At 43.0% G+C, this 14713-nt stretch overlaps 1 protein-coding gene across 1 annotated transcript in view; it reads right to left on the reverse strand.

The window, feature by feature from the left end:
• Positions 1-14713, reverse strand: part of LOC144371438 (uncharacterized) — a 395907-nt gene that overhangs the window by 246479 nt on the left and 134715 nt on the right. The window lies entirely within an intron of this gene.

The following is a 14713-nucleotide window of genomic DNA, read 5'->3' on the forward strand; positions in this document are numbered from 1 at the left end:
CACATTACCATTTGTTTCTTGCCTTTGATAAACTGTGATGTACTGTTTAAATCTCTTCTGAATGCAGTTCTGAAACTGAAAGGACTGTTACAATGCTTTTAATTTTATAACTATGCTTTAAGACTCTTAGATGAAAATTTTAAAAAAATAAAACTTCCCGAAGAGCAACTTCTGAGGGATAGCCTTTGAGGGTTTGCTTGAGAGGCAGTGTAGCTTCTGTGAGTGCCAGACTGAAATCTGGATTCTGCCACAGCTTTATAGGGTAGCTCTGGCTCCACAGTCCCTCTTTGTGCCTCAGTTTCTCCCCATTAAATGGGAACATTAATGTCTTCCCCTCCCTACTCATGGTGATTGTCAATGAGCTCATCTGGGAAGCTGGGGAAGACACTATGCACATGTGTGAATTATAGTCATTGATTTGGTTTTTAGTTCATTATCCTGTCCCCCCCCCTCCCAGAAATAAGACCCCCCAGATTTTCTGCCTCGGAACCAAAACCCAAGAATAGCCATTCATTATGAGCTCTTCACTTCCTAAATCCCTCCCTGAGCTCTTGGGCTGGGCCTCAGTCTTTTTTCGTACCCTTCGGAATGGAGAATCTTCTTTAGACAGGCTGGGTAGATCCTTTTTAGGGCTGGAGGTCACCTTTCCTAGGAGATTGGCTTCCTTAAACCTGAAATCCAGTAGGAAACAAAGATATTTATGATTCAGAAACCTGTTCCAAGATCAGGAAGTGCTATTTTTTCCAAATCTCTTCTGTTACTCCTGGCTATTTGGGAAAAGAAGGGCCCATGTCAGTGGCTAAAGGGATGCCCCATGTTGGGCCATGTGTGCATGTATCTGTAGATATGTGTATGTGATCATGCTCATCATCATCCCTGAGCACACATTGCCTTTTCAAATCAGAGCATGCCTGAAAGTAAAAGGTTTGTGGAGAGCTGGGATCTCTAGGGACTCTGGTTGCCATAGAAACCTTCCAGACTGTTCTCTCAGTCTTCTGATTCGGGCATCAAGGGAGAACAGACTACATATCCCCAGCTTCTCAAATGGGAGCACCTTCTACTATTGGTTTAGGGGTAGGTAGAGCCAGGACAGGGACACAGGACCTTGGAAAATGTGGAGGAAACTAAACTTCTTGAACTTCCTCCTTGGATTCTTCCTGGTTTCCCCTACCCAGTCCTTGAAGCTGCCTAATCTTACCCCTAAGTCTTCAGAAACTTTAATGCTTAGTAGCTGCCCAGTTAAACCAACATCAATGTTATGCTTTTAAAAATGACCAGGGGAGCCCTCAGAAAGGACAATGTGTTCCTCCAGAAGCAGCCAGGCTGGGCTTTGCTGAGAACAGTCCTAGCCTTAGGTGTCATGGAGTTCTCATCTCCTGAGATAGAGGATCTTCCCAGCTCTAAGAGAGACTGAGGGAAATGAAGCCCCTTCTTCTTGGGGAGCAGTCGAGCTCCTGGGAGGGATCTCACAGTTCTTCTTGAGACATGGAAGAAAAACCAAAAGACTGTGTCCCCACCTAGTTTCTGTGAAGGATTTTGTCCAATGGCCCCCTCTCTGACTCTGAGCCTCTTTATGTGGATGTCGTGACCTGATCATCAGGAGAGTACGCACTGTGTGTGGCTGGCCCAGCTGGGATGGGGACTTCCAGCTGCCAGGAAAGGTGGACTCTTTATACCAAGCCATCTTTATACCTGATTGGAGCTGGAAGGGGCTCCCAGAGGATTTCCTGGGACTGTCAGCCTCAGCCTGGACTGAGGGATGCTCCTTCTGCCCGAGAGTGTCCCTGAGGAGTGAGGACGGACAGCTGGCTGTCTTTGTACCTGAGGTAGGTCCTACTGTGGGGGAATTTTGCTCCTGGATCAGCCTCCATGCCAAATTAGAAATCTGGACGGCAGGGAGAGAAAGTAGGAGAAGATTCAGTTGGGTGGGGGAGCAGGGTTTCATTTGCCTTTTCTCTGTGACAACCTTGCTCCATCTCGGTGTATTTTCTGTGCCTCCATTCATTTCCTTTTCCTCTGTCTCTGTCCTCTCAGTGCCGCTTCTCCCACACCTTTCTTACCATCTCTTTCCCTCCTCTTCTTCCTCTCCCTTTTCTCCTTTTTTTAAATTCACTTGCTGTGCCTTTTTTTTCCTTCCTTCTCTGTTTCATTTCTCCTGCCCCCACCCCATTGTTTTCAACCTCTTCTTCTTTCTCTGTGTATTTTTCTTCCTCTTTCTCCCTCTCTGTACCTTTTGGGTGGCTGGTAGCACCTATGATGTTTCTGTTGAATTCTAGGACAGCTGTGATCCTGGGTGTTTTTGAAAAGGTCGGCCTCCAGCCAGAGAATTCCCTGTTTCCTGACATCTCAGTTCCCCATCCTTTCTTGCCACACTCCCCTATTGGGGGATGTCCTGCACTTACCAAGGAACTTGGGATGCTCTAGGTTTAGAATAACATCCCCTAGTGATTTCCTGAACATATAAAGATGAAAGAGGGAGGGGGAGAGGGATGGGAGCAGGGGAGAGAGAATGAGCTTGATGCCTTATATTAACATTCTGCCATATAGTACTAGAGTATGTCATCTTAGGGTTCCTGAGCCTTAAGTGCCTTGCAGAGATGTTGAAGACAAAGGAACAGTAGGAGTAGTAAAATAAACAGAAAAAAAGAGGACTTGGGAGGAAGGTATATGATTGAAGTTAGAATGGAAAAGTCCTTCACTCGGGGTCGCCTGACTTGGAGGTTTGCTTAGCCTGTGGCTGGCTTCCTTGTGCACTAAGGGCAGAATGAGAAGGAGGGACACCATTCCCAGTGGTGTAAGGTACAGGAGATGCTCCTTGGGGATGTAGGTTAAGATTCCCCACCAGTCCATAAGGAGACTGTGTGGTTGTCCTACTGGAGGCCGTGGCACATAGGGTTAAGTCCCATCTGCATCAGGACATCAGAACATTGGGACAACCCCCAGGCTCCTCAAGGGCCCAAGAGTGGGATGTTAGCTAGCACCAAAGTACTTTTGGGGGTGATGGAAATGTTCTGAAATAGGACTGTGGGGACAATCAATATTGTCATTATCAACTCCAAAAGTTAACAACAACAACAGAAAACATTGCAATTTTGGGGAAAAGGAGACACCAGTCTAATAACCTGGGAGTCTCCCACTGCAATGGGAGGAAGACTTAGTTTTATAAGTTAAGGTTAGCATCTTTAGTGATGGACCAGATTGAAGGTCTGTAATGGAATGACAGTTTTTTTCCTCTGCCACATGGGGACACTTCAGAGCTTTCATGCAGTTGCACCTTGCGATTTGTGTACAATACCAAGAACTGATAGTGTGTGTATTTATTTTGTCAATGAAGCTACTGTAGGATTTATATCCTTTTTCTTTCTCCAAAATTATGTCAAGCCATTCTTTTGGTAGGTGCAGAGTATGATTAGCACATTCTGAACTAATGATGAATGTGTTGGACATATTAATTATATAGGAGTAGGGAGGTGAGCTTGCTTAAAGAATGTGTTTTTTGGGGGCCACAAACAAACAAACAAATAAATAAATCCTCTGCAAACAAACCAAAAGCCCCACCTAATTCTTGGACCTGTAAACTCTGACTTCCTTAAGAAATTTCCTAGAAGCCAAGGTTTTATTTCTCCCAGCCTCCAACCCCAACTACCCACTAAAGTAGTCATTAACCCTTCTTTCTTTGCTCTAGAACGAGGACCAGCAGTCTCTAGTGCTTTGGATAAACCAAAGAAGTGGGAGATGACAACCTTCATTCATCTTACCTTTGCATTGTTATCTGTGAGCCAGTTCCTTCTCTTCTTCCTCTGGCCTGTGCCTCAGGATCTCTTCCTTCTCTCCCTTAGGGCTTTTTGTCAGATGACACTTTCTAGTCCTGCCAACTTATTATTCCTTCTCCCTACTGGTTGAGCTCTTGCTTCGGGCAGGATTTCTGTTGCCCTGCATCTCTACATAAATGCCAAGCTAGATTCCCAGAGAACATTGTCCTCCCAGGACAATGTGGCTGGATTTGCCATCCTGGCTCTGATTGGTTTTGACGGTGTGCTATTACCATGGGAAGGAAAGTGTGGTCTAATTCTAGTGTGTCATGATCACTTAGAGGAGGGAAAGAAATCCATTTATTCAACAGTAGGGTTCCTTTCTGTGTTCCTCTTTATACCAGGCTGCACAGATATCTCGTGGCAGAATAAGGTCTGGCGCTTGGGGGTTTGGAGGGAGAGAACGTATCTTCCCACTCACGGGCCACTGGGAATAAGGACAGATGGGCTCTTAGTTCTCATGTTGCTGGGTTTCCCAATGCACCACTTTCCCCTTCTGGGCTTGCAGTCCCTGCGGAGTTGCAGATTGTCCTGTTTTCATGTCCCTTTGTTCTGAACTTGAGGAAGTACTTTAGCCTGCTTCTTTGTTCCTTCTTGGTCCTCATCCCCTTGCTTCACATGTGACCCTAAAGGAGGAGTGGAAACCTATCAGTGACACTTAGGAAGTGTTATCCCAACAGGAAACACTGGTCTAGCCTCTGCTATCACTTGACCTATTTGGGGCCAACCCTGCTGCGGATTATGGCAAATTTTTTCTTCTTCTTCATTTTACCCAACTCCAACCATATCATTGTTACTATATGGAGAATTTTCTCTCAGTTGCTCCTGTGCCCTGGATGATACACTTTGCCTGCCCCTGGAAAACATTTTGGACCCTTAAGTTGCCTCTGCTGCAGTTTGCAAGGAAGGTAGACAGACCTTGGCTCTTTGGCGAGAGCAAAGCCGACATTTCAAAAGGAAATTGCAGCCCCGCAGTCTGCTGGTGCTGGTATTTTTGACATGCTTGCAGTTCTCTCAGGGCTTGACAACCGCTGTCTCCAGGAGACAGACAAACCCGGTCTTGGCAGCAAAGACACCACTTTGAAAAAGAACACAGCAAGACAGTCCCTTGGCTGGGAGGGGCGGGAGAATGCCCATTCCTTCCCTCACCTCCAGGAAGCCTGCCAGGCACCTGGCTAGCATCTGCCACCCTCGACGGCAGCTTCACCCTCCCCTGTGAACTGGACCCTGCTGTGCAGCCTCCCCTCTGAGGGGGGTTCTCATAGAAACAAGAAGGAGGCTCTCCTCTGAGAAAGACCCACCCAGCGCTCTCCTCGGGCAGTAAGCTCTAGAATAAAATGGTAAGGGCCATGAACGCCGGAGCCAGGTGGTTAGGTCCAAGTCCCTCCTCTGCTGGGTGACACTGGGGCAAGTTATGAAATTACTCTGAGCCTCAGTTGCCCTCTTGGTCAACTGGGGGGGGGTAAAAATAGCTCTGATAACATAGGGCTGTTTTGATGATTAAATAGATTTTTTAAAAATATTTATTTCTTAAGTGTAGATGGGGGACTCTACACAATGCCCTTATTTTTATGTGGTGCTGAGGATCGAACCTGGTTCCTGCTGGTTCTAGGCAAGCACTCTACCGCTGAGCCACAATCCCAGCCCCGATTAAATAGATTAATACACGTACAATGTTTAAACTCACAAGCACTATATAAAGATCGACTATGATGATCATGTGCCTACTACCACAAAACAAGGCAGGTAAGCGGGTTGTTTTCCTCTTTGGTGGAGAAGAGAAATTGAGGCTCAGAGGGGTGGTGACATGTTCAAGGGCACATGGCCATATGTGGTCTGTCACAGATGGTGTGTGGAATGGAGTGCAGTGAGCGTCTGACCCATACTGAGAAGAAGAAAGAGCGAAGCTGTGGCTCCTAATTGCATAGATAGATTTTTGTTTACGTGCCAATTTGTCTGTGATGGAGAAGCTGCAGGTGTGCTAAGCCCCTCCCCCATGGGGCTCTGAAAGCACCTGGAGATCTCTCCTGTGTCTGTGTGGACGTCTCAGATAAATAGAACGTTGTTCTACAGAGCCCTTTGTTACTCTGTTCCAGTCTTCTCCCTCTGGTCATCATCCTCACTCCCCATTTGGTTCCCGACCACTTTCATGTCCTCTCCACTTTGCAGGCTGTTTCAGCTTCCCTGTCCTTCTCAAAGGTGGAGGGAGAGGAGACCCTGAAGTTGGAAGAAGCCAGCTTCTTCTACAAATGAGTCTCATTTGCCTCCTCCTGGCTGGAGAGCAACTCCTGCAGCTTTCCTTGGGGGTCTCAGTGCAGCCCAGAATGCTCTGCATGCCCTCATCACACTGCTGTGACCCCTTCAGCTTCTCTTGAAGGACCCAGACCAGGGCAGGAAAGCATGGCTGCCCTCCTGTTTCTGGATTCAGAGCTTGCCTGCCTTTGGAGTTGAACTTGGGCCTACACCTAATTTGACCTTGCTAAGCTTTAGTTTTGTCATCTGCAAAACAAGGAAGCTGATATCACTTGCCTCTTAGGATTGTGGTGAGGGTTACACGAGGCTGCCAGTTAAAGGGCTTAGCAGGAAATGAACTCTCAGCAAAGCACAGTTCTGATGAGTGACACTGAATGTCCACCTGAGAGCAGGCCCAGGCCTACCTGCTCTCTCAAAAGAAAGGCAGGGTCCTCACCTTTCTGTTTTGTTCTTTGACACAAACATTCAAATGAAAAATGATATAAAAAATAGACTTTGGTTAGTTCTCTGCTTTACCAGAAGGCTCTTTGCCTAGAAGAATCACAGCAGAATTTCTTTAAATAATTGCACTTAAGATATGAATGAATGTATAGAAATGTCATATATATATTACCAGTATATCCATCCTATTCCTCCGATAATCATTTGGATGACATTTCTATACATTCTCATATATGTATGTATGTATGTATATATATCCAACAAGGTTCATTTCCAACCAAAATAAAAAGGAGAAATTTTACTTAAACCTTTCTCTGAGCACCAGAGCATTGCCAAGGGCAGTACTGAAGGTCACAGACAGATGGGATGTGAGAGCTGGAAGGGGCAGTAAATGCCTCTTTTCATGAAGGAGTAAACTGAGGCAGAGAAGTGAACTGATTAACTCAAGACCCCACAGGTATGTGGGCAGAGCTGAGTCAGGAACACTGATTTACTGACTCTGATCCCAGCATCCTTTTTTCCCAGAAGATGGAAATCTAAGGATTACTTGAATATTTTCTTTTTAATGAATGACTTTATTTCCTATCCAACCAAACTCCTTAGCAGAACTTGCCATAGGAAATGGAATTAAATTGTTTGCAATTTTCTCTTTCCCTCCCCAGACTTTCCAGGTTACTGAAGCATCAGGCTTAGCTAGAGAAATCCCTGTCAGAAAAGCAGGGGGTCACTTGAGGCTTCTGTTTTGGATTCAGGAAGGAAGAAGGAATGCAAAAGTTTAGCATCTTGCCCAAAAGTGCTGACTTCAGATGCTCTGGGGATTAGAAACTAGCTTCTCCACTCTTCCCTGCACTTGCGTGCCCAGGTAGAGAAGGAAAAGTTGCTGCTGGGTTATAGATGTCTTTTATAAATCACAGGACTAGGGCAAGAATGAACACAGATTCCAGAAGCCATGGTAGTCGAGCCATAAATCAGACAAGCACTCCCCAGCTGCCTTAAGGCAATTTGGCATTGCTGGAAAGAGAAGAAAGGTCTGGAATGATGGGGAAAATAGCTTGTGTTCCCTGCAGTAACTGCTTTCTGTGCTTCACAGCAGGGACCATATTCACCCAGGAGAGCACACACATTTGCACCTGTAGGAGACCAACACACGCACCTGGAAGTGTGTGTGTGTGCCAAGGTCTCGGCTTGGCATCAGAATCAGGAGCCACCACACAGCTTTGTAGGTTCAAACAGCAATTCTTTATTCCCACTCTCACACCGCCTCCACACAGGTCCAGGGGCAAACGTGTTCTGCCGTCTGCCGCACAATTCACCTACTCCACGAGGCTCTCTCCAAATCCCATTTTAATCTCACGAGAACTCAATGGGAACAAGCAGCAGGAACACCCTAATCCCAGCAATAATCTTCAACTTCCAACTTCCCTAAAACCCATTATCTTAAACTGGCAACGCCTTAAACTCAAGGAGCTGGTTACTTCCTCAAACCTGATCAGCTCTAAACCCGGATTCGCCTTGGTCCTTGAGCAAGGTCACCTTATTAAAGCATGCATGCAATGTCCCATCGAATGTCCTCTAAGCAGCATGGGGTACGCTTGGCAAGGAAATTTCGATGCGTCATTCCTACTTGGTAATGGCCCTCAGCATCTCCCCCCTTCTGATTAATTAAACAACAAGCAATGTGGCTTAGGACCGTGCCTGGTAGGTTGTCCAATTCAACATGTGGTTCTTACCCGTCATGGGAGAACTGACCTTTACACGTCAATTTCCTGTCTTAGGTTGAATCCACTGCAATCAGATCAACCCGTCACTGACTACCGGTCTAGCATTCAGCCATGCTTGTGGATAGGCCTAAGCACCAGTGGGGGGGTGAGGTTCTTGCCTCACCTCTGTTGGCCCCCAAATTTAACCTTGGTGCCAGTGGGGGGGTGAGGTTCTTGCCTCACCTCTGTTGGCCCCCAAATTTTAGACCATCACTAGTAGAAGGGAGGAAGATACAGAAATGCCACGACACCAAGCCAATTGACGGCTCCTTTGGAAAAATTGCATCACTGGTGACACCATCAGCAAAGATGCCAGCATTACCACAATTAACATGGGGTGCGCTGGCAAGGAAATTGCATCACTGGTGACACCATCAGCAAAAATATGCCAGCAGTACCACAATACGCTGCACCAGACAATAGTTCAAAATGCATGCAACTGATATATAGTCCAGTCAGGTTCTGCAGGCAGTTCAAAGTGGAAGAGTCTATCAATATGTCCATTTCCTCACAAAGTAAATCAAATCCTTGATTGAGCATTACTTGTTGAGTTATATTCATTGATGCATCAGTTTATACAGTTTACTGTGGTAGCTATCATAGAAGCTGTAGTTTGGTTTTCTTAGTCTTCACCGGCACTGGGATGGAGATGGGAATTCTGGCAATGATGTTAAAGAGACATTATCCTGAACAGAATTATTAAATATAATGAAAAGGAAAAGTGAAAGTAAACAAACAGATCTGTTAATCACCTTTAAAAACAATAGTAAGCAAACAGATCTATTAACCACCTTTGAAAACAATCATTAACAGCTGTTTACCTAATTAGATTAAACCACTTAAATCACGTGAATAAAAAAAAATTCAGATCCATTTTTTCATGAGCGCTCCTCATATAAAAATATGGACATACACACATACTGACATGCAACACAAAACAGTGCAGACATAACATACAACACATAAGACAATAATAACGGCCTTGTAGCTTTACCTAGGTAAAATCTCCATTGCAATGTTTAAAAACTCCACAGTCAAAAAATAAAAAACAGTCAAAAAACAAAACTGATCAGAAAAATAGTAACCTAGGTTTGTATGAGCTCAAAAAATAAAATAGAACTTTATGATGTGGGAAAAATGCAATAAGATAATGCAAATAGATTTTGAAAAAAGGCACCGTGGTTAATCACTGTCGCAGATGTAAGAATAGCCAAGCTGGAGCTCTGGATATCAGCTGTTATGGATTTCAGTCAAATCATCTTCTTTTTCTGTAGAAATTGTTTTGGTTAACCTCTCTGGAATCCAAATCGGCTGCTGTTCTCCCTGTGGGAACACACAAACGGAACCCCGACTCCAGACAATAACTGGGTCGGGACCTTTCCATTGTCCTGTTAGAATATCTTTCCAAAGTACCTTAGGCTTATGTACATTTTTCGGATACATATGTCTTTCCGCAGCACTAAGTCCTGATGAATTCAAATTTAGAAAGTTTAGAGTAAAAAGGGTTATTTTAAGTTTATCTTTGGGGGATATATACCCCTTTCCAATTCCCTCTTTTTGCTTTAATAGGTACGTTTTAATAGTTTGATGAGCTCTTTCAACTATGCCTTGTCCCTGTGGATTGTATGGGATTCCTGTTATATGAGTAATACCAAATGATGAGCAAAATTGTTTAAAAGATTTAGACGTATAACCAGGACCGTTATCAGTTTTTAACTGTTTAGGAACACCCACAGTGGCAAAATTTTGTAAGCAATGAGCTATAACATCTTTAGTTTTTTCTCCGGCATGAAGGGAGCCCATCAAAAATCCGGAAGAAGTATCAACTGTAACATGTAAATATTTTAATTTTCCAAATTCTGGCAAGTGTGTGACATCCATCTGCCAAATATGGTTAGGTATCAATCCTCTAGGATTGACTCCAAGATTAACTTGTGGTAAAAAGGTCACACAATTTTGACATTGTTTTATTATATGCCTGGCTTGTTCCTTAGTTATTTTAAAACGCTTTTGTAAAGTATTAGCATTAACATGAAACCTTTTATGAAAATTTGTAGCTTCTTCTACAGTAGAAAAAATATGTATATCATGTGTAGTTTTATCTGCTAAATCATTGCCCAAACTAAGGGCTCCAGGCAATCCTGTATGTGCCCTGATATGTCCTATAAAGAATGGATCTTTTCTATCCCAGATTAGACTTTGTATAGTGGAAAACAAAGAGAAAACAGTAGAGGAAGGGGAAATCCTACCAGCATCTTCAAGGGATATTATAGCATCAACGACATACTGACTATCAGAAAATAAATTAAATACAGAATCTTTGAACATCACAAAAGCTTGTAGAACTGCATTAAGCTCTACCTTTTGAGCTGATTGTTTGGGAACTAAAAATGTAAAAGTTTGATCAAGGGTAACTACTGCAGCTGTACCATTATTAGACCCATCAGTGAATATATTTGGAGCATTCACAATAGGTGTTTTTCTTGTCATTTTAGGAAAAACTACAGGATGCTTAGACCAAAAAGACAACAAAGGATTAGATGGTAAATGATTATCAAATGAAACATTCAATTTACACATGATTATTGCCCAAGTATTTAATTCATTAGCTAACTCATCAATTTGCTCCATAGTATATGGAGTAATAATTTTATTGGGAGAAATTCCAAACACTGCCTTTGCTGCTCTTATACCTTTGAGTATTAATTGTCCTACAGCCTCAGGATACCTAGTAAGAATAGTGTTAGGAGAATAAGATAAATGTATCCACAATAATGGATCTTCTTGCCAAAATACTCCTGTAGGAATATTTCTTGTTGGTAGTACAATAAATAATAAAGGCAAACTTATATCAATTCTATCTAAATGCATATTTTCCATATATGTCTCTATAATTTTTAATGCCTTTCTAGCTTTAGGAGTTAACATTCGGGGTGAATTTGGATCTGATGGACCTTTTAGAATATCAAATAAAGGTCCCAACTCTCCTGTTGGTATGCCTAGATAAGGCCTTATCCAATTTATATCTCCCAACAACTTTTGAAAGTCATTAAGTGATTTGAGTTGATCTACTCGTATTTGAATTTTAGGTGGACGGACCATGGTTGAGGATAATAGAACTCCTAAATAATTAATTGGAAAATTTAATTGTACTTTGTCTATTCCTATCTCTAGATTATAATTTTTTAACAAGTTTGTAAGTGTGGCATAACATTCCAGCAATGTATTTTTATCTTTATGTGCCAATAATACATCATCCATATAGTGAAATATTTTTAGTTCAGGATTTTGATTTCTAAGTGGCTGGATTGCTTTATTAACATATATTTGACACATAGTTGGACTGTTAGCCATTCCTTGAGGGAGTACTTTCCATTCATATCTCTCATCAGGACCTTCATGATTTAATGCAGGGATAGTAAATGCAAAACGTGGACTATCCTCGGGATGAATTGGAATCGAAAAAAAGCAATCTTTAATGTCTATAGCTAAAACATGCCACGTTTTTGGTAAAGCAGACAATTGAGGAATCCCTGATTGAGCAGGTCCCATAATGACCATTTCATTATTAATTGCTCTTAAATCTTGTAATAATCTCCATTTACCCGATTTCTTTTTGATAACAAAAATGGGAGTATTATGGGGAGATACGGAAGGTTGTAAATGTCCTTCCGCTAATTGTTGTTTGACCAGATCATGGGCTACTTTTATCTTTTCTTTAGTCAGGGGCCACTGAGGAACCCACACTGGTCTTTCTGATTTCCAAGTAATTTTGATTGTCTCAGTGGCCCTTTTTGAAAATCCAACCCATGTCTGTCTGTTCCTTGATCTATTTGAATTGGCGCTGCTATACCTTGTTCTTGTTTTCCTAATCTTTTTTCTTTCCTGATACCTTGTCTAGCCCTAGTAGTGGGCGCATTAGGATTGATGTTATTTGTTAACATCAAACCTAGTTGATCTAGGACATCTCGTCCCCATAAATTAATAGGAAGGTGATCCAAAACATATGGCTGTATAGTTCCTTCACATCCTTCAGGATCCTTCCAATCTAATACCATAGCACTTCTATGGGGATTAGTCGCCACTCCTAGGCCTCGAAGCGTTTGAGTGGCTTGTTGTAATGGCCAATGTTTTGGCCATTCTTGAAGAGATATGATGCTAAGGTCAGCACCTGTGTCCAGCAGTCCATTAAAGTCACGACCCTGAATATTTAGTTTTAACATTGGGCGAGAATCTAAATTTAAAGACAACATAGCCCAATCTACACCTGTGGAGCCTAATCCCTTGGAACCTCTTTCTACATTAAGACTAGAGAACTTATTATGTAGGCTGGGTAGTATTAACAACTGTGCTATTCTATCTCCAGGTGAAATTACTGATATACCTCCTGGAGAACTAGCTATAATTTTTATTTCACCTACATAATCGGGATCAATTACCCCAGGACTTATCATAAGTCCTTTTAATGTAGATGAACTACGTCCCAACAATAAGCCTACTGTTCCTTGGGGAAGAGGTCCTTTTACTCCTGTAGGAATGATTTGAACTCCCATCTCTGGAGTTAATACTGCTCTGGCAGAGGCGCAGATGTCCAACCCTGCACTCCCTCGGGTTTGTCTGATGAGGGATTTAATGGACAATGTGTCCTGGGCACCACCCTGATGGGGTTGCTGGGTTCCTCCACTGCCCCGTATATTTGTGGTTGTGGGCCCCGGAGCATTGGGCCCCCCGGTCCGTTTTTTGGCAATGAAGCCTGGTGCCTTTCTTCACGATATCGTGGGTAAATACCTGATCCTTGTCCGTTTTTTGATAAGGGAGTACCTTCTATGGTGGTTTGAGAACGGCATTCATTAGCCCAATGTCTCCCTCTACGGCATCGTGGGCAAATACTCGGTATTCTATTCCTTTGATTTCTAGTTTTGTTAAACCCTCCTCTTATGGGGCAACTCCTTTTAAAATGTCCTGTTTGTTCACAATTATAGCATGTTTCTAGCCTGGCATCTAAAGCCTGTTGTACTGCAGCTGCCAAGACTTGCCCTTGTTCATTAACATCTCTACATAATTTAATATATGTGTTTAAATCTTCATGTCTCCATGGTCTAATAACCTCTCTGCAGCAACGATTTGCTTGGTCATAAGCCAGTTGTTTTATTAATGGCATTGCTTGTTCTGTGTCACCAAAAATTTTGGCAGCCGTTTGAATAAGCCTATCTACAAAGTCAGCGTAAGGTTCATTAGGTCTCTGTATTACCTTAGATAGCTGACCTTGTAAATCTCCATGTCCTTGTAAAGTCTTCCATGCCCTAACTGCGTCTGCAGCAATCTGTACATATACAGCAGGATCATATTCCATTTGTTGCCGCTGACCCTCATAAGGTCCCCTTCCTAACAACATATCAAGACTTCTTTGAGGGTAACCGGCTGCTGCATTTCGCCTAGCTGTCTCCATGCAAAATTCCTCATTGGCAACCTTCCATAACAAATATTATCCTCCATTTAGCACAGATTTACACATGCTAGCCCAATCTGCTGGCGTCATGTCCAAGTTAGTAATGGACTCCACCATGCTTACCGTGAAGGGGGCTTGAGGACCATAGGTTGTTACAGCCTCCTTTAACTGCTTCACTGTTTTAAATTCTAAAACACGGTGAATTCACTGCCCTCATACCTATTCAAATACAGGGCATGCTAATCTTTGAGGTCCTGTCTCAGGATCCCATCTATCAACTACGGGGTTTGAGGGCCACTCAGCTGTCTCCATCGGCGGGGCTGTTGGTTGAATTACACCCTCTGGTAAAACGGAGTTAGTAACAGCCTCTTGTTGTGGCCTTTTTTCTAATAACCCCTTTTCCTTTAAATTTTCTCCCTTTCTCTGACTAGCTCGAGAGACCTTCTCTTTTGCTTGATCTAAAATGTCTTCCTCCATGGTCTGAATCTCTAACAATTTACTTAACACTTTTTCGGCTTCTTTTTTAATAATTTCTAATCTTCTATAAAGATAACGCAACCCAATAAGATAACACAAAACAAAACCACAACTGAATGAAACAAAAACTGAATAAAAATTCACTGTATCAATTTTCTCTTTCTCGGGGCTAACAAACTTCAAACCTTGAGCCAACCATTTTTCCCAGTTTGCCTGAGAAATTTCTAGGGATAGGCAGCTTGAAACAAAAATGAAATAAATCAAAACAAGAACACATTGTTTTTTGAAATGGTCACCCATTCTCTCGCCTTCCCTCAGGGGCGAGCGATTTTACTCACCTCCAAATTTCAGACGTTCCGCGTACGGGCCACCAAAATGCCAAGGTCTCGGCTTGGCACCAGAATCAGGAGCCACCACACAGCTTTGTAGGTTCAAACAGCAATTCTTTATTCCCGCTCTCACACCGCCTCCACACAGGTCCAGGGGCAAATGTGTTCTGCCGTCTCCCGCACAATTCACCT

Source organism: Ictidomys tridecemlineatus, chromosome 16 (genome assembly GCF_052094955.1).
Source record: "Ictidomys tridecemlineatus isolate mIctTri1 chromosome 16, mIctTri1.hap1, whole genome shotgun sequence".
Lineage (NCBI taxonomy): Eukaryota > Metazoa > Chordata > Mammalia > Rodentia > Sciuridae > Ictidomys > Ictidomys tridecemlineatus.